Here is a 19,880-nt window from a genome sequence, read left to right on the forward strand (position 1 = left end):
CTTTTTTTTCTCTGCAGTGGACTGACGGCCCTATATCCATTTCTGCATTGGTGGACTCAGGAGCCAGCGGAAGTTTGTTGGGTGCGGAACTTGCCTCAGCTTTAGCCGTTCTGTGACAGAATGACCTGTCATACAGGGCCCCAAGGTAGTCAGAGATGGCTCCAGCCTGGCTGCCAAACAGGCAGGAACTCCATTGTTTAATTAATCCCATCAATAGGATTGCTGACTGGGGATTAAAGGTTGGGTATCTGTTAATTTATGTTAATGAAGTTCTGTGGCTATATGAGTCTATGTTTTACTACAATAAACTGTTCATTCCTGCTGTACTCAATTAAAAGGTAGTTGTGTCTACTTATTGGGTACACATAGCAGAGTTCCAAGGTGTACATGCTGGCTGGTGCTGGAAGTGATTCCGGGGACAACAGGAGGATACATGTGGGTGATCTCTGGGAGTTACTACAGCTCTCTTGGTGAACCCGTTACACATTCCTACATGTAAAAAGGGTTCGCCTCTGCACATTCCATTAGTGGATGGGAGTTCACTTAACTCTGGACCCATTACCCATGAAACTATACCCTTAATTGTTACCATGGGAGATAAACACCAGGAACTCTGTTGTTTACCGTGAATATTAATTTAGAAAAAAAGAAAAAGCCTGAATATAAGATGACCCTATGGGGAAAAAAGTTTTACTAGTAAATTTTAATTCATGTAAACTATGTAATTTTTTTTTTTTTTAAATAAAAGCTATGATTGAGAAAAATATATATATATTTTTTTTTATTATTTTCCAACCCCCCCCAACTGCCCCCCAGTTATGCACATCTGCACCCAGGTTTGCCACTCTGCCTTCAGAAATGCCTTATACCCCTATATAAGGACAGGCTCTGCCACACCGACACCCACACACACACACACCAGGACAGGCTCTGCCACACCGACACCCAAACACCCACACACACACACCAGGACAGGCTCTGCCACACCGACACCCAAACACACACACACACACACACCAGGACAGGCTCTGCCACACTGACACCCAATCACAAACACCAGGACAGGCTTTGCCACACTGACACCCGCATCCGGAGGGTTTTCACTCAGCCTGCCTGTGGCATCTTTGCCCCCAAAACAGCTTGCCTGTGGCAACGTTGCCACCAAAACAGTCTGCCTCTGGCATCTTTGCCACCACAACAGCATGCCTGTGGCATCTTTGCCACCAAAACAGCCTGACTGTGGCATCTTTGCCCCCCCCTTACCCATCCATGCTATCACACACACATATTCATTCACTCGTTCACAAATATTTATTCACTAATTCACAGATAATCAGTCACTCATTCAGATATTCATTCATACATTGATACTCATTAATGCCCTCATTCAGATACTCATTTACATATACTTATTCACAAACATTAATTCACTCACTCCTTCAAAGATACTCATTAATTCACTCTTTCATTCAATCTCACATACTCCATACAGCCTCCCTCACCCCCTTACCTGAACTGATGATGTACGCGCCGCTCGCAGACTTCCGCGGATCTGCACAGGGGAAGCAGACGCGCAGCAGGGTCATGTGACGTACGTGATGTACGTCACATGACTACGTTGGAGTCCTGCGTCCCCCTGGCGGTAGAAGAGACGCTGCTCGCGCGCGTCTGCCAGGTACGTAGCGGGCCCGCTGCTAGAGTGGCGGGCCCGGTCGCAGTTGCTGCGGGCTTAAGGGGCAGGTGCCCCTTTTGCCCTGTGTTACGGATGGCCGCATAGGCCCAGTCAGTCCGGTCCTGACTGGGCCTATTTTAAGGTAGGGGCCTGGAGCTGCAGCTCCATCAGCCCCTAAGTCAATCCGGCCCTGCCGCGGCCTGGCCCACTGGGCAAATGCCTGGTGTGCCCGATGGCCAGTCCGGACCTGTACGATACCACAGTCAAAACGGGGGGGGGGGACACTAATAAGTCATGCCACTGAAAAACCCCAATATAAATATATATAAATAAGATGCCAAAATGCCAGAGTATTGCAGTATGCAATGGTACATTTTTTATTACAACTAAGAAAGACAGGAAAACTCTCAAAAACTTTTCTTTATAGTTTATAGTTTACAGTTTCTCATGAATAAATTGCCACTGCAGTGGCCCTCGATATGCAAATGTCCTCTACCCCTGGATTGGCTCAATCACTCACCAGCTCGGCATCAACAGGGGGAGTTCAGCCCCCTCCCTTTGTGGGTCCATCAATGGGGAACATTGATGATCTTGAGCAGCTATTCTTGTCGCTTCTCACTAAAGAGGACTTTTGCAACCTTGTAGTGGAAGTGAAGAAAGTCACGAAGAGGTGGCCTCACTCAAGGCAAAACTTGCAGGTCTAGATGGCTGCCTCTCTTTTCTGGAGGCCTCTGCGGCCCACATGCACACTTCAATAGTAGAGGTGACAACCACCTCTTCACAGCTAACCTCAATAGCTGTGAAGCTTCTATAACTTGTGGTAGTTAAGGATAACTGTGGGTGATGGAGAGTGCATGGCCCGGCAGAGGTGGAAGGCCACCTCTGCCAGGGTAGCTTTACCCTGCTTTTCAACTCTATCCTTGGCAGGGAGATGGTCTTCCCTTTAGATTTTGAGAGGCCCCATAGAACTTTTTGACACTGGGGCCGTCTGACACACCGCAATGTGATTTCCTGCTTGTATGACTTTGCATGAAGAGAAGATTTGATGAAGAGGGCACAATTTAGAAATTGTGCCCTCTTGAAATTCAGGGAACGAAGAGTTCAGTGATTATCTTCCACAGCCACCCCATCCAGAGTATTCACTCCACCATCACTCCAAGCACCTACTGGACCTGTTACTAATACTGAGGAACCCATGCAAATTTGTATGATAAGAGGCGCTCTGACACCTGAAGAGAAGGCCAGCCATAGGTCCCTGAACCTGTGTCAGTACTGTGGTAAACCAGGGCATGTGTTTAAAGACTGTAGAGCAAGTATTTGTTCTTCTCAGGAAGACCTTGTCAATTTTCAATATGAAGAAGCAAGAATCTGCACCAGATACACCTTACCTATCCTTTTTTTTCTCTGCAGTGGACTGACGGCCCTATATCCATTTCTGCATTGGTGGACTCAGGAGCCAGCGGATGTTTGTTGGATGCGGAACTTGCCTCAGCTTTAGCCATTCCTACGTGTAAAAAGGCTTCGCCTCTGCACATTCCATTAGGTGATGGGAGTTCACTTAACTCTGGACCCATTACCCATGAAACTATACCATTAATTGTTACCATGGGAGATAAACACCAGGAACTCTGTTGTTTACCGTGGCTCCGTAAACATAACCAGACTATTGATTGGGAGAAAAAGACTTATTATTTTCTCCTCTACCCACTGTGTTCAAAAATGCCTATCTTCTCCAGTCTTATGTGTCAATATCATGGACAACTCCCTTCCCATGCTCCTGACAGTCAATCAATCATTTTGAGACGTATTCGAGAAGAAAGGAGCTGATGTTTTACCACCCCATCCTCCATACAATTGTCCCATAGACCTTCTACCTGGAACACTGTAACGTTTCACCCTTCGCTGTCTGGAATTGTTTGAACTCTGTGCTGCTCATTTTCATTTCCAACCACTAGTGGTTATCATGTCCAGCTGCAGTTTATTACCTGATCAAGCCAGCCTATATAAACCTGTCCAGCCCTTCAGTCTGGGCCTTGACATTGACGTTTTAGGACTGCCTGTTTGGTTCCTGATCTGCTCCTGTTTGGTTCCTGATCTGCTCCTGTTTGGTTCCTGATCTGCTCCTGTTTGGTTCCTGATCTGCTCCTGTTTGGTTCCTGATCTGCTCCTGAGTTACAGCCAGTGACCCACAAGTGGACTCCAAAGCTGAGTGCCCTGCAAGTGGGATATCTGCCGTGTGTGCCCCATCCAGAGGGCTTCCTGCTGTGTGTGCCCCATCCAGTAAATGTTAATTCATGTAAACTATGTAAATTTGTATATTTTTTTATTTTTTTTTTAAAATAAAAGCTATGATTGAGAAAAATATATATATATTTTTTGTTTTTATTTTCTAACCTGCCCCCCAGTTATGCACATCTGCCCCCAGGCTTGCCACTCTGCCTCCAGAAATGCCTTATACCCCTATATGCCACTCTGGCATTTCGGGGGTTAAAAGGCATATTATGGGACAGAGTGGCATATAGAGGGTTAAAAGGCATTTCTGGAGGCAGAGTGGCATTAAGGGGGTTAAAAGGCATATCATAGAGCACTCTGCCTACAGAAATGCCTTATGCCCCCCATTTAACACCCCACCCCCCAAACTTACCAGTGCTTCTGACTCCCTGGTGTGTAGTCGGGGCAGCGGGTAGATGTCTACGTGATTCGCGTAGACAACTTCCACTGCAGCCGGAAGGAGGCTCTGTTAGCGGCGGGGGTTGTCTGCGTCCACCGCGATTACAAGAAAAAGTATCCCTCTTTCACATTTTGAAATGTTGGGAGGTATGCTATTGAGAGTGTGCCTTGATGTGGCAGGTGAGCTTATTTATGCTTTGGCCAATTAATACTGTTTAACCAAAACCTCTCATTTTTGTATAAAACCAGACATTCAACACTAACACATACCCACACACCTACAAACATACTTACACACACTGACATACCCAAAGGCACACTATCACACACATACTAACGTACCCAGATACACACTAACATTCCCAAAGACCTGTTTTCCCACACTAGCATAAACCACACACACTAACATAACCAGACACACAGACTAACATACCCAAAGATACATGTTCACAAGCTAACATTACCCCCCCACACACACATTCTGACATACTGACATACCCAGACACATACACACCAGCACTACCCTGCTCAATTTTGCCTTATCCTAGAGAGATAAAGAGGTAAGCCTGTGTGTCAGGACTTTACCACTTTATGCCTACTCCTAGAGCATGCTGATGTCTGTCTGTATCCGCCAATGTGCCACCCTTTTCCATCCCTTTTCCATAATAGTAGGCAGGTATTATAAATTGACTTTGTTTTAACACTTAGAGAAGCTCAGGATTGGTGGAATTCTCTTCTCTGTAGAAGGAACCCTCATTCTTAGCTGTAAATGCCACGCTTTTCTCGCTTACTGAACTATTATATGCATAATTAAATACACACTGCCACTTTGGTGGATAAGGTAGCCACCAATCACTGATGGAGTAGATCACATCCAATTCTTTGATTTAATTGCATTGTCAATATTCTTTAGTAAATTATTAAACTGGGTATATCAAAAGCAGTTTAGACATTCATTCAGACTGAGCAGCCCATTTTTATGAAAAAACATATATGTACATACATACATATACATAATACTTGGTCATTCAATATGGGAAGCCTGAAGCCACAATTTAGTGCGACTAATCCTTGAAATAAATATTATAGAGTAAATAACACAATACCTTATCTTTTCCACTAAATGATTTCAGGGCCTTGAATGTTTTGTCCCCTGAAGTCACTACAAATTCAGGAGGGCGTTTTATCTCTGGATAAGTAAAAATTAAATAGTTCCTACTGTAAATTAAGGAAACAGATAACCAAACACACACATCAGGACAGGCTTTTCCACACCGACACCCAAACACACACCAGGACAGGCTCTGCCACACTGACATCCAAACACACACACACACCAGCACAGTTAAAAAAGATGAAATGGTTCAGCACTCAACTCCCAGGAAGCTGGGTGCTAGCAGGAAAAAAGGGAAAAAACAGAAAGCATAACAAAAATAGCAACGTTTCGACCAAACAGGGCTTTTTGAGCTTGACAAAGGCCCTGTTTGGCCGAAACGTTGCTTTTTTGTTTTGCTTTCTTTGAATAAAGTAACCTAAGGATTGGAAGCTGATTTTAGTGCTGGGGTTCTTTTCTGTGTTCGTACACACACCAGGACAGGCTCTGCCACACCAACACCCAAACACACACCCAGGACAGGCTCTGCCACACTGACACCCAGACACACACACCAGGACACGCTCTGGACAGGCACACCGACACCCAAACACACACACATCAGGACAGGCTGTCACACCGACACCCAAACACCCATACACAAACACACACCAGGACAGGCTCTGCTACACTGACACCCACACACACACCAGGACAGGCTCTGCCACACCGACACCCACACACACACACCAGGACAGGCTCTGCCACACCGACACCCAAACACGCACACACACACACCAGGAGAGGCTCTGCCACACTGACACCCAATCACAAACACCAGGACAGGCTTTGCCACACTGACACCCGCATTCGGAGGGTTTCCACGGACGGTTTCACTCAGCCTGCCTGTGGCATCTTTGCCCCCAAAACAGGTTGCCTGTGGCAACATTGCCACCAAAACAGTCTGCCTGTGGCATCTTTGCCACCAAAACAGCATGCCTATGGCATCTTTGCCACCAAAGCAGCCTGCCTGTGGCATCTTTGCCCCCCCTTACCCATCCATGCTATCACACACACATATTCATTCACTCGTTCACAAATATTTATTCACTAATTCACAGATAATCATTCACTCATTCAGATATTCATTCATACATTGATACTCATTAATTCCCTCATTCAGATACTCAGTAATTCCCTCATTCAGATACTCATTTACATACACTCATTCAGAAACATTAATTCACTCACTCCTTCACAGATACTCATTAATTCACTCTTTCATTCAATCTCACATACTCCATACAGCCTCCCTCACCCCCTTACCTGAACTGATGATGTACGCGCCGCTCGCAGACTTCCGCGGATCTGCACAGGGCAAGCAGACGCGCAGCAGGGTCATGTGACGTGATTCCTGCGTCCCCCTGGCGGTAGAAAAGACGCTGCTCGCGCGCGTCTGCCAGGTAAGTAGCGGGCCCGCTGCTAGAGTGGCGGGCCCGGTCCTGACTGGGCCTATTTTAAGGTAGGGGCCTGGAGCTGCAGCTCCATCAGCCCCTAAGTCAATCTAGCCTTGCCGCAGCCCGGCCCACCTGGCAAATGCCCGGTGTGCCCAATGGCCAGTCCGGACCTGTACGATACCACAGTCAAAAGGGGGGGGGGTCACTAATAAGTTCCACCACTAAATCATGCCACTGAAAAAAAACAATATAAATATATATAAATAAGTTGCCAAAATGCCAGAGTATTGCAGTATGTAATCGTACATTTTTTATTAGAAATAAGAAAGAGAGGAAAACTCTCAAAAACTTTTCTTTATAGTTTATAGTTTACAATTTCTCATGAATACCTTGCCACTCCAGTGGCCCTCGATATGCAAATGTACCCTACCCCTGGATTGGCTCAATCGCTTGCCAGCTCGGCATCAACAGGGGGAGTTCAGCCCCCTCCCTTTGTGGGTCCATTAATGGGGAACATTGATGATCTTGAGCAGCTATTCTTGTCGCTTCTCACTAAAGAGGACTTTTGCAACCTTGTAGTGGAAGTGAAGAAAGTCACGAAGAGGTGGCCTCACTCAAGGCTAAACTTGCAGGTCTAGATGGCCACCTCTCTTTTCTGGAGGCCTCTGCGGCCCACACGCACACTCCAATAGTAGAGGTGACAACCACCTCTTCACAGCTAACCTCAATAGCTGTGAAGCTTCTACAACTTGTGGTAGTTAAGGATAACTGTGGGTGATGGAGAGTGCATGGCCTGGCAGAGGTGGAAGGCCACATCTGCCAGGGTAGCCTTACCCTGCTTTTCAACTCTATCCTTGGCAGGGAGATGGACTTCCCTTTAGATTTTGAGAGGCCCCATAGAGCTTTTTGACTCTGGGGGCCACCTGACACACCGCAATATGATTTCCTGCTTGTATGACTTTGCATTCAAAGAAGATTTGATGAAGAGGGCACAATTTAGAAATTGTGCCCTCTAGAAATTGGCAACTTGAGGGACAAAATGTGTTCCTATACCAAGAACTCTCAGCCATCGAGCTACGCACACAAAAGACCCTGCTCCCACTCACAACTATTCTTGCAGAATATAGGATTCTGTACCTTTTGAGGTACCCTTTCCAATTGCATATTATAAATTGATCCAAATCTGTGTTAGGAGAACAGTGGATGCACTGCTGGAGGCTCTACAACTGCCTCGGATACAGCTAGAAGATTGTCTTCTCTACCATTTATATCTGCCACTCTTATGCCACAGAGGCTAGCAAGCCTGCCGCACCACACAGGGCACAGGAAGACTGCTCCTCCAGGGTTGATCTACCAGTCACGTCACAGGAAAGAATATATGGTAGCCGCCTTGGCACAGAAAAGCCGTGAGGCCTCAGGCATCCTCCTGTCCGATCCAAATTTTGGCACTTTGGGGCCTTACAGTACATAGTTGCGGGAGTTTGCTGTGAGACATTGACTGTCATTGCATTTGGTTCAAGTTTTGCTCTGATGCATAGGGGTGGACTCCTTTACTTGAGATATATCGCTGCCAGTACGGCACATTACAGGGCCCTCCACGTAGGGATAGCTCTGTGGATGTCTCTGAGGAAAGCGGACTCCTGTAGTTCCACATTTACTTTATCCATATTTCACACTCTTCGTGTTTTCCACCAGGTTCACGTAGATAACTAGATTTACATTACTTATGCCAGTGAGCCAATCATGGATGTTCTTGTTCAAGCACTGTCCCTACCATTCTTTTGGTCCTTGGGGTTGGGGGGTTAGGTGTGTTTTTTCTTAGGAAAAGGCTCCACTTGATAAGGTGGTTCAGTTTGATCAATACATACGTGAAATACTCTCATGGGCTTATATAAATAATGATGCTCTTGCTGACGCCTCTGGGGGAAGCATGTTCATGTGACACGCACACATCCCCTCTAGGACTCTGCCCTTATGTTTCCCCCTTATTTGATTCAGTCTTCTGTCCTGATGCCCACGGAGTCTAAATAGAATGGAGGGGGCCTTGAAATGGATGCAGAGCAGGGCTAGGTCAGGGGGTCAAAGAAAGTTCAGTGAGGAGAAGCAGGAAGTGAGGGGGGTATATAAGGTTATGGCATAGAGGGGTTCTGGTCTTTTTGTTGTGCCAGCTGATCCCGTGTTTTTGTCTTCGCTCCTTGTGTGCTGGTTTTTCTCCTTTTGTGTCCTCTGCAGGTGCGGTGATGTATCCTGCGGTGGAACGGCTGCTGGAAGGCATGTGCGTGCGGTAGTGGAGCAGAAGGGAGCTGCCTGGCTGAAGAGTCAACTGGGCCCGATCCTGGGCCTGCCCGGTGCTGCAGGGCATCCGGTTCGTCGCTGGAAGGGTTGTAGTACCTGAGGTGGTCAGGGACGTGGCTGGGGATGGTGCGGCTGGAGGTGTGGGGGAGTGTAGTGAGTCGTCGAGGCAGATAGATTACGTCTCTTTTGCGGGGCCTCTGGGTATTCACCTGAAGTTTGAGGTGGAGGAGAGTATTTTAGAAGGGTGAATATGTGGAGTTGTTTTCTTTGCTTCCTCTGGAGGAGTAGCTAGACTCCAAGGAGGATGACAAGAAGAACGATAAGAAAAAAGAGGAAGAAGAAAATAAATTTCAGGTTTTTTGCATACTGGCAAGTATTACTGGGGAAAAAACTCCTGATAAGTGCCCTGCCCTGTTCTGCTATGTGAACGGGATTTGGGAGGCGTACTGGTTGTATGGTGGACTAGCTTGGTGGCGCTATAGCAAGCAATTTCGTCAGCGTCTGGTGGATAACCAGGGCATGCGGTGGGACCAGATGGACCTGCCGCTCTGGTTGAGGCTTTCAGGGGCGGGGGCTCAACGACAGCCAATGCAAAGGGGGGGCCTCGTACAAATTAAAACACAATGTTCAGGGTGCAGTGGGTCTCACATGCTGTCTAAATGTTTCAAGCAGGACCGGGGTGGCGCCGGAGGGGGCGTTGCTTGGGCGAAAGGGGCCGACTCCAGTGAGTCTTGCTGCTGTGCTACCGTGGCTAAACCACTATGTTAAGAGGGCTGATGTAGTTTTTTTGGACGCCTGGTTTGGGAAGGGTTTTTCGAATACCGTTTGTGCCCAGGGGGGAGCGTTTGTCTTGGCGTAACTTGAAGTCTGTGGCGTTGTATCTGGAGGTGGTGCGAGGTAAGTTGGGTAAGGAGGGTAGTTTGGGGCGTATGGCTGGTCCAAGCGGGAGGTGGGCAAGTTCCGACTTATCCATCATTTGTCTTACCTGCAGGGGGTTTGGTTAATAATGTTATTGCTCGGCGTCCTATACCTCTTTCGATAAGGCTTGAGGGGTCAAGGGATGGGCTTGTCGCGATGGCTTGCCAGGTTGCCGGGGGAGTGTTATGTGGTTATTGCCACTGGTGTTAAAGTGTCGGTGGGAGGTTCCTGGCTGGGCATGTTGCTGGAACCTTGGGTGGGGGCGGGGCATAATGGGATGCCCTCCCATAAGGTGATGCTTAGGGTTCGGCCTCGGTTGGTCCTGGCAAACTTAGGGGTGTCCTGTTGTATTTGGGTCATTGCCGTGTTAATGCACCTTTTTATGTTCACAGGTTGCGTGGCAATGACGTTAATAAATCTGCAGTGGCCTTTTTCATCCCACATTTGGTGTCTGTGTTTTATTTGGGGGGTTATTTGGGATGACATAGCCCGAGAGTCGAGGCTACCCCTGTCATGCTGCGTATCAGTATATACAAATGTACATGCTATATATTTGTGGATGTGTGTACGCATGAATGCTGACACTCCTTACAAATTTGAGTCTCAATTAATTGAATAAAGGCAAAAACAAATCTTCCTTTTTATTCAAGTCTGTAGTCCTGTAACTAAAATAGTACAAAATATATCCAAAGTATATTCAACTACTAGAAATTGGTTTCTAAATTAGTGAAATTTAAAAATAATTTGGAAAATGAGATCTCAGCATGACAAAAATACTAAACTCGAAAGAGATAAGCAAGATTATTTAAACAATGAGGTCTATATTGGGAAAGGAAATGAGTTCCCATGAAATATTACTAATAAACTAAGACACTCTATATTCAAAAGAAGACCACAGGATACTAAATATAAGTGTAATTACAAGGGGGTCTCATTTAGTGAGACAGAAATATCCAGTGGTGATTCTACAGCTTTTTTACCCTCGATCTCATCAGGTTCTTTGTTTAGAGATTCCCCAGGGAATGCAAAAACAGCTGTTTTCCAAGATGACACACATAAGGATTTTCAACAGTGCAACGGTTCATACAAGAGAAAAAAAAGAGGGGAGACTGAAAGAGAAAACCTGCATCATGCCTCCAAACAACCATGGCACAACAAACAGCTGCGTCTGGTATGTTGCATGCTTCCAATAGTGACATAGTAATGAAGAATGCAAACAAAAGTAGAGCTCTTTTAGTCATGCATAGGCCATATTATGTCAAAGAAGCAAGCAGGTAGCTGTTAGACATCCAAGTTTATTGAAAACGTATTTTTGATCCCACCGCTAAACATTTAATTTTTTAATGGTCAACTCTCCTGGTAGAGCTGTTGTCTCTGGTATTGGAGGCTTAGGGGAAGGTCTACCAGAATTTGTGAACCTATATCTCCAGCCTATAGTTACAATACAAAAAAAATGTATCTGACACCAAACAAGTTCTTCAACAATTAAAGAACTTTAAGTGGCAATCTGTATATAGATGGTTGTGTCTACATGCCAGGGAAAGTCAACCAATGTATGGCAGTGTACATGGTTCAACTGAATCCTAGTGATTTTCCTGTACAACCTATCCCCATAGCCTCTTAAAGAGTTCAATACTGCCAACAGTTATAGAAACTTGATTGCATGCAGAGTTAAAAGAAGACCAGGTGCCCAGACACCCCAACCTGATAGCTTTGGATCTGTTATAATTAAAGTCCATACTGAGGTGTCCCTAGAAAGGCCTTTACTTAACATAGTTGCTGTAGCCATTGCTTTACAGAGATAGAAGCAGGAAGTATCAGACTCTTGTACAAGAAGGTCAAAGACCTGTCCCAAGTCTTCAACACAATGGTGTAAGAAGAATGGATATGGGCCAGAGCCTGAGGAACCAAAGGGTAAGCCAATATCATGAGCCCAAGAAGCCAGTTCAGCTGTCTGATGCTGGAGTAACAGTGAGTAAAACCTTCTTGATCATATTATTCCAGATAGCCTGTACCACTTAATGAATTGAACCTTTAAATGACAACAAACATGTGAGCACTTAACTCACAATGCCTGGAACTGTACAGAAAAAAAGAACTCTACGTACAATGATCAGCCATAACATTACGACCACTGACAGGTAAAGTGAATAACGCTGAGGGTAGGATATATTAGGCAAGAAGTGAACATTTCATCCTCAAAGTTGATTTGTTAGAAACAGGCCCGGACTGGGACAAAAAATAGGCCCGGGCATTTAAGACTGAGCAGCCCATTTTTATTTATTTATTTATTTATTGTTAAAGCCCACCCATCATGTACCATCTTTGCATTTCCCCAATCACTTAAACATTCATGATAGACACAAACACTTACTCACTCATTCACACAAATCATTAACACATATTCATTAATGCAGTCTCACAAATCATTCAAGCAATTCATCCACACATGAATTCATTAATTCTCATACGCATTCACACAATTCATACACATTTTCATCCACAATCAATTCATACGCATTCACACTACCCCCTCTCCCCATCTACCTCTCCCCTTCTTATCTGCCCCTTCTAACTATGTTCCCCCTTATCACTATGTACCCCCTTCCCCAATATATACCCCCTTCCCCATTTCTCAATATGTACCCCCTCTCACCATCTAGCCCCTACGTCAAATGCCCAGTGTGCCCGATGGCCAGTCCGGGCCTGGTTAGAAGCATGAAAAATGTGTAAGGATTTGAGCGACTCTGACAAGGGCCAAATTGTGATGTCTAGACGACTCGACCAGAGCATCTCAAAAACTGCAGTTCTTGTGGGGTGTTCACGATCAAAAGTTGTCCAAGAGGCTGTTATTCTACCATGACTAGCATGACTAGCGACCTAATCATCCTCTCTGGCAGCTGGTGAACATCTGCGTGATGCACACAGGCAACCTCTGCTGCTACCTGACACTTCCACCGGGGCATATAGAGGGATATAAAGCATATCAGGGGGCAGATTGGCAAATATGGGGGAATAAGGCATATCTGGGGGGAGTGGCATATTGGTGGTATAAGGCATATCAGGGGCAAAGTGGCATATCAGTAAGGCAGAGTGGCATATAGGGGGTATAAGGCATATTTGGGGGGCAGAGTGGCATATAAGTGGGTATAAGGGATATCGGGGGGGCAGAGTAGCATATCAGGGGGGCAGAGTAGCATATCAGGAAGGCAGAGTGGCATATCAGGAAGGCAGAGTGGCATATAGGGGGTATAAGGCATATCTGGGGTGCAGAGTGGCAAGCCGTGGGGCAGATGTGCATAACTGGGGGGGCAGGTTGGCAAATAAAAGGAAATAAAAACAAAAAATGCATTTTTCTCAATCATATTTTTTATTAAATATGAAAAAATAGTATAATTGCTCTAAAGACCCATTTATGTTTATGAAGGTCAGTTACAAAATTCATTATACTGTGCATAGACAAAATTGTTTTGGTAGATACGTAGTTTTTGATTCTTAGATATTTAAAAAGATTTTTTAAAGTCAGTCAAAATTTAGATGCCAAAGAAGGAAAAAGAATTATAGTTTGTTGGGCCATAAGGTCTGCAATTTATCCCTATTTTGAACCAATCAGACATACTCAAATCTTCAATGTCATACTCTGGTATAGTGTTTCAATTGGAGAGCTTATTGCCAGCATACTATTTAAGCATTTTTTCAATTTGGCCCAAGTTAACAAGAGATCATTAACCATTGGGTTAGTATTTATATTTAATTTAATAATTTTTATACTTGACCAAAATAATTTTGATGTCTGATATGGGTACACATAAATACCTTGTATTGTATTGTAATGTGCCATTCTGTATAAACTGAATTGGGATCCATACAATCTAAAGAGTGTGAGATCATACTAGCTTCAAGAAGTTAAACCCGTTGACGACAATTGACGTGCGAGGCACGTTACGAAAAAACAGTCAGTTAATAACAACTTTAAACGGGTGAAGAACGCAATCTACGATCAATTTCTTTACCCAAACTGTGTTGCTGTAATGCCTTGATGCCAAAAATATGACATGGGCACAGACTGACCAGATGACCAAATTCTAGGGCTGAAACAACTAATCGATAAAATCGATAATAATCGATAATGAAAATCGTTGTCAACGATTTTCATTATCGATTAATCGAATCGATTTTTATCGATTATAAAAATTATAATCCGACCTCAAACAGAGATCGGATTATAACACTAGAATCCAGATCCCCAGCAACGCTGCAGGGGACCTGGATTCCCCTCACTGTCGGACGGTCTCTCAATTCCGTCTCTCTCCCCCTCCCATACACCCCTCTGACTCCTCCCCCCTCCCATATCTCACTCTGCCTCTCTACCCGGCTCCGTTACTGACTTCATAGAAGCCTCAGCGTAAGTGAAGGGCAGTAACGGAGGCTGTCTGTGCGCATCGTTTAGACCCCCCACCGGCTGACAGAGGATCATCCTCTCTGTCAGCCGGTGGGGGTCTGCATCGCACAGACAGCCTCCGTTACTCACCTTCACTTACGCTGAGGCTTCTATGAAGCTGCAGTGAAAGTTCCTGTCAGTAACGGAGCCGGGTAGAGAGGCAGAGCGGTGTATGGGAGGGGGGAGGAGTCAGAGGGGTGTATGGGAGCCACCCTCCCATACACCACTCTGGCTCCTCCCCCTCCCATACGGCACTCTGCCTCTCCACCCGGCTCCCTGGTGTCTTGTGAACCTCCGTGGCTGACAGGAGGCAGAGTGGAGAATGGGAGGGGGGAGGAGGCAGAGTGGAGTATGGGAGGGGGGAGGAGGCAAAGTGATGTATGGGAGGGGGAGGACCCAAAGGGATGTATGGGAGGGGGAGGAGGCAGATTGGTGTATGGGAGGGGGAGGAGCCAGAGTGGAGTATGGGAGGGGGCAAAGTGGTATATGGGAGGGGGAGGAGGCAAAGTGATGTATGGGAGGGGGAGGAGGCAGAGTGGTGTATGGGAGGGGGGAGGAGGCAGAGTAGAGTATGGGAGGGGGAGGAGGCAGAGTGGTGTATGGGAGGGGGGAGGAGCCAGAGTGGTGTATGGGAGGGGGAGGAGCCAGAGTGGTGTATGGGAGGGGAGGAGCCAGAGTGGTGTATGGGTGAGTTATAGTGGTGTATGGGGGGTATTATGAATTTCAGGGCATATAGGGGGTATAAGGCATATCGATATTAGGCATATCAGGGGGCATAAAACATATCTGGGGGTAAAAGGTATATCAGGGGGCTCAGTGGCATATAGGGGGTATAAGGCATATCGATATTAGGCATATCAGGGGGGCATAAAACATATCTGGGGTAAAAGGTATATCAGGGGGCTCAGTTGCATATCACTGGCATATAAGAGGTATAAGGCATATATGGGGGCAGAGTGGCAAGCTGGCGGTCAGATGTGCATAACCGGGGGCAGTTTGGTAAATAAAAAAAATTTAAACAAGGCTTTTTTCTCATAGTTTTTATTAAATATGAAAAATAGTTAACATATGAATTAATATTTACTAATAACTTTGTATTAAAACCTAGTTTGAGAAACACTGTGTTTGGGTTCTTGTAGCTTTTATTAGACTTGGGCACCAGGGGGCTCTTCGTGTTCGTCTTCGTGCTCGTCTTCGGGGAAAAAAAAATCTTCGTATTCCGCGAATATTCGCCCGTTCCTGTCTTCTCTTCGGGCGAATATTCGCGGACATTCTTCGTGCTCGTTTAATCTTCGTTTTCCTCCTGGTTGCCTAGCAGGGGTTAATACGGGGTTAATAACACATCACAGCAGCAGCAGCTGCCGTGAAGGTACGTGTGTGCAGCTCTATTGGTCGTTTCGGCAGGGGGCTGGTCTGGCATCAACGAGTGAATTGCAGAACTGCAGAATGCACTTCATTCGTTGATGGCAGGCGAGCCCCCTGCCGAAACGACCAATAGAGTTGCACACACATACCGAGGTGTACTGTCCATAGATGTTTAATAAAAGAATAGGGAATATTTTACATTTTTAAATTGATTTTGGACCACTTTACATGCCTAACATTTGCTACCTATTTACAATGGCATACTTTGCAACAACCCAACTTACTTATTGGACAGGACTGGAAAATAGCAGGACTGTCCACCAAAATCTTGGGTGTGTTGGCAGGTATGCTGATGGAAAAATGTTGGACAAGAACTAAAAAATAGCTTAGGGTTAATGTACGGTTATGTTTAAGATTAGTAGCAGTGCACTGGTTTGGTTAAAGATGGATTATGTCTAAATAATAATAATTTAATTTTAATGTTTTTTTTAAAAAAAAAATAGGGGTTTATTTAAATGTATTTTAAAGTTAGATTTATTATTTAGTACTTGATTATATTTATTAAATGTTTATAGTAGCGTTACCTACCGAGCTATAACTACCTATGTGTATTTGCATTTTGCATACCTAGTTTAGCTAAATTAGATGGGACAGGACTGGAAAAAAGCAGGACTGTCCCTGAAAAAGTTGGGTCTGTTGGCAGGTATGTGGATGGAAAAATGTTATAGGGTGAAGTGTGAGTTATAGTGTTAATGTAATGCTATTAGTGAGTGAAGGCCAGGGCAAATAACAAGGAAAAGGTCCTTGTGTTTTGTGCATTGTAAGTGTGTGTGTATGTGTGTTATGTGTGATGTCACTGTGTGTTATATGTGTTATATGTGTTATTGTGTGTGTTATGTTTGGTTGGTTGTGTATCAGAAGGAAAATAATGAAATGGAAAAGGAAATGGGAAAGGCAAATGAGTGGGCAATTGGCGACCCGCTCACCTGTTTCACCCCAGGGCAAAGCACCCAAACACTGTCAGTCTTAGACGTTTGGCAGCAGACTTCCAGAGCTCAGACACAAGGCCCTAGCGTAAGCTGGCCACTCCGGCGGAGGTAGCAGGCGTTGCCACACCGCAAACAGAGGCAGCCAGGGGGGAGAAACTGCCCTTACCATTAGGGACATTTTGGGCATGACTCTAGCCAGGAAGCGAACTGGCAGAGAAGAGATGCTGGCACCACCACCAGCAGCAGCATTGAAAAGGCGAATGAGTGGGCAATTGGCGACCCACTCACCTGTTTCACCCCAGGGCAAAGCACCCAAACACTGTCAGTCTTAGACGTTTGGCAGCAGACTTCCAGAGCTCAGACACAAGGCCCTAGCGTAAGCTGGCCACTCCGGCGGAGGTAGCAGGCGTTGCCACACCGCAGACAGAGGCAGCCAGGGGGGAGAAACTGCCCTTACAATTAGGGACATTTTGGGCATGACTCTAGCCAGGAAGCGAACTGGCAGAGAAGAGATGCTGGCACCACCACCACCACCACCACCACCAGCAGCATTGAAAAATTGGAAAGGCGAATGAGAGGGCAATTGGCGACCCGCTCACCTGTTTCACCCCAGGGCAAAGCACCCAAACACTGTCAGTCTTAGACGTTTGGCAGCAGACTTCCAGAGCTCAGACACAAGGCCCTAGCGTAAGCTGGCCACTCCGGCGGAGGTAGCAGGCGTTGCCACACCGCAGACAGAGGCAGCCAGGGGGGAGAAACTGCCCTTACAATTAGGGACATTTGAGGCATGACACTAGCCAGGAAGCGAACTGGCAGAGAAGAGATGCTGGCACCACCACCAGCAGCAGCATTGAAAAGGCGAATGAGTGGGCAATTGGCGACCCACTCACCTGTTTCACCCCAGGGCAAAGCACCCAAACACTGTCAGTCTTAGACGTTTGGCAGCAGACTTCCAGAGCTCAGACACAAGGCCCTAGCGTAAGCTGGCCACTCCGGCGGAGGTAGCAGGCGTTGCCACACCGCAAACAGAGGCAGCCAGGGGGGAGAAACTGCCCTTACCATTAGGGACATTTTGGGCATGACTCTAGCCAGGAAGCGAACTGGCAGAGAAGAGATGCTGGCACCACCACCAGCAGCAGCATTGAAAAGGCGAATGAGTGGGCAATTGGCGACCCACTCACCTGTTTCACCCCAGGGCAAAGCACCCAAACACTGTCAGTCTTAGACGTTTGGCAGCAGACTTCCAGAGCTCAGACACAAGGCCCTAGCGTAAGCTGGCCACTCCGGCGGAGGTAGCAGGCGTTGCCACACCGCAGACAGAGGCAGCCAGGGGGGAGAAACTGCCCTTACAATTAGGGACATTTTGGGCATGACTCTAGCCAGGAAGCGAACTGGCAGAGAAGAGATGCTGGCACCACCACCACCACCACCACCACCAGCAGCATTGAAAAATTGGAAAGGCGAATGAGAGGGCAATTGGCGACCCGCTCACCTGTTTCACCCCAGGGCAAAGCACCCAAACACTGTCAGTCTTAGACGTTTGGCAGCAGACTTCCAGAGCTCAGACACAAGGCCCTAGCGTAAGCTGGCCACTCCGGCGGAGGTAGCAGGCGTTGCCACACCGCAGACAGAGGCAGCCAGGGGGGAGAAACTGCCCTTACAATTAGGGACATTTGAGGCATGACACTAGCCAGGAAGCGAACTGGCAGAGAAGAGATGCTGGCACCACCACCAGCAGCAGCATTGAAAAGGCGAATGAGTGGGCAATTGGCGACCCACTCACCTGTTTCACCCCAGGGCAAAGCACCCAAACACTGTCAGTCTTAGACGTTTGGCAGCAGACTTCCAGAGCTCAGACACAAGGCCCTAGCGTAAGCTGGCCACTCCGGCGGAGGTAGCAGGCGTTGCCACACCGCAAACAGAGGCAGCCAGGGGGGAGAAACTGCCCTTACCATTAGGGACATTTTGGGCATGACTCTAGCCAGGAAGCGAACTGGCAGAGAAGAGATGCTGGCACCACCACCAGCAGCAGCATTGAAAAGGCGAATGAGTGGGCAATTGGCGACCCACTCACCTGTTTCACCCCAGGGCAAAGCACCCAAACACTGTCAGTCTTAGACGTTTGGCAGCAGACTTCCAGAGCTCAGACACAAGGCCCTAGCGTAAGCTGGCCACTCCGGCGGAGGTAGCAGGCGTTGCCACACCGCAGACAGAGGCAGCCAGGGGGGAGAAACTGCCCTTACAATTAGGGACATTTTGGGCATGACTCTAGCCAGGAAGCGAACTGGCAGAGAAGAGATGCTGGCACCACCACCACCACCACCACCACCACCAGCAGCATTGAAAAATTGGAAAGGCGAATGAGAGGGCAATTGGCGACCCGCTCACCTGTTTCACCCCAGGGCAAAGCACCCAAACACTGTCAGTCTTAGACGTTTGGCAGCAGACTTCCAGAGCTCAGACACAAGGCCCTAGCGTAAGCTGGCCACTCCGGCGGAGGTAGCAGGCGTTGCCACACCGCAGACAGAGGCAGCCAGGGAGGAGAAACTGCCCTTACAATTAGGGACATTTTGGGCATGACTCTAGCCAGGAAGCGAACTGGCAGAGAAGAGATGCTGGCTCCACCACCACCACCACCACCACCACCACCAGCAGCATTGAAAAATTGGAAAGGCGAATGAGAGGGCAATTGGCGACCCGCTCACCTGTTTCACCCCAGGGCAAAGCACCCAAACACTGTCAGTCTTAGACGTTTGGCAGCAGACTTCCAGAGCTCAGACACAAGGCCCTAGCGTAAGCTGGCCACTCCGGCGGAGGTAGCAGGCGTTGCCACACCGCAAACAGACGCAGCCAGAGGGGAGAAACTGCCCTTACCACTAGGGACATTTTGGGCATGACTCTAGCCAGGAAGCGAACTGGCAGAGAAGAGATGCTGGCACCACCACCACCACCAGCAGCAGCATTGAAAAATGGGAAAGGC

Source organism: Sceloporus occidentalis, unplaced genomic scaffold, assembly GCF_023333645.1.
Source record: "Sceloporus occidentalis isolate IW3139 unplaced genomic scaffold, rSceOcc1.0.p SCAF_311, whole genome shotgun sequence".
NCBI lineage: Eukaryota > Metazoa > Chordata > Lepidosauria > Squamata > Phrynosomatidae > Sceloporus > Sceloporus occidentalis.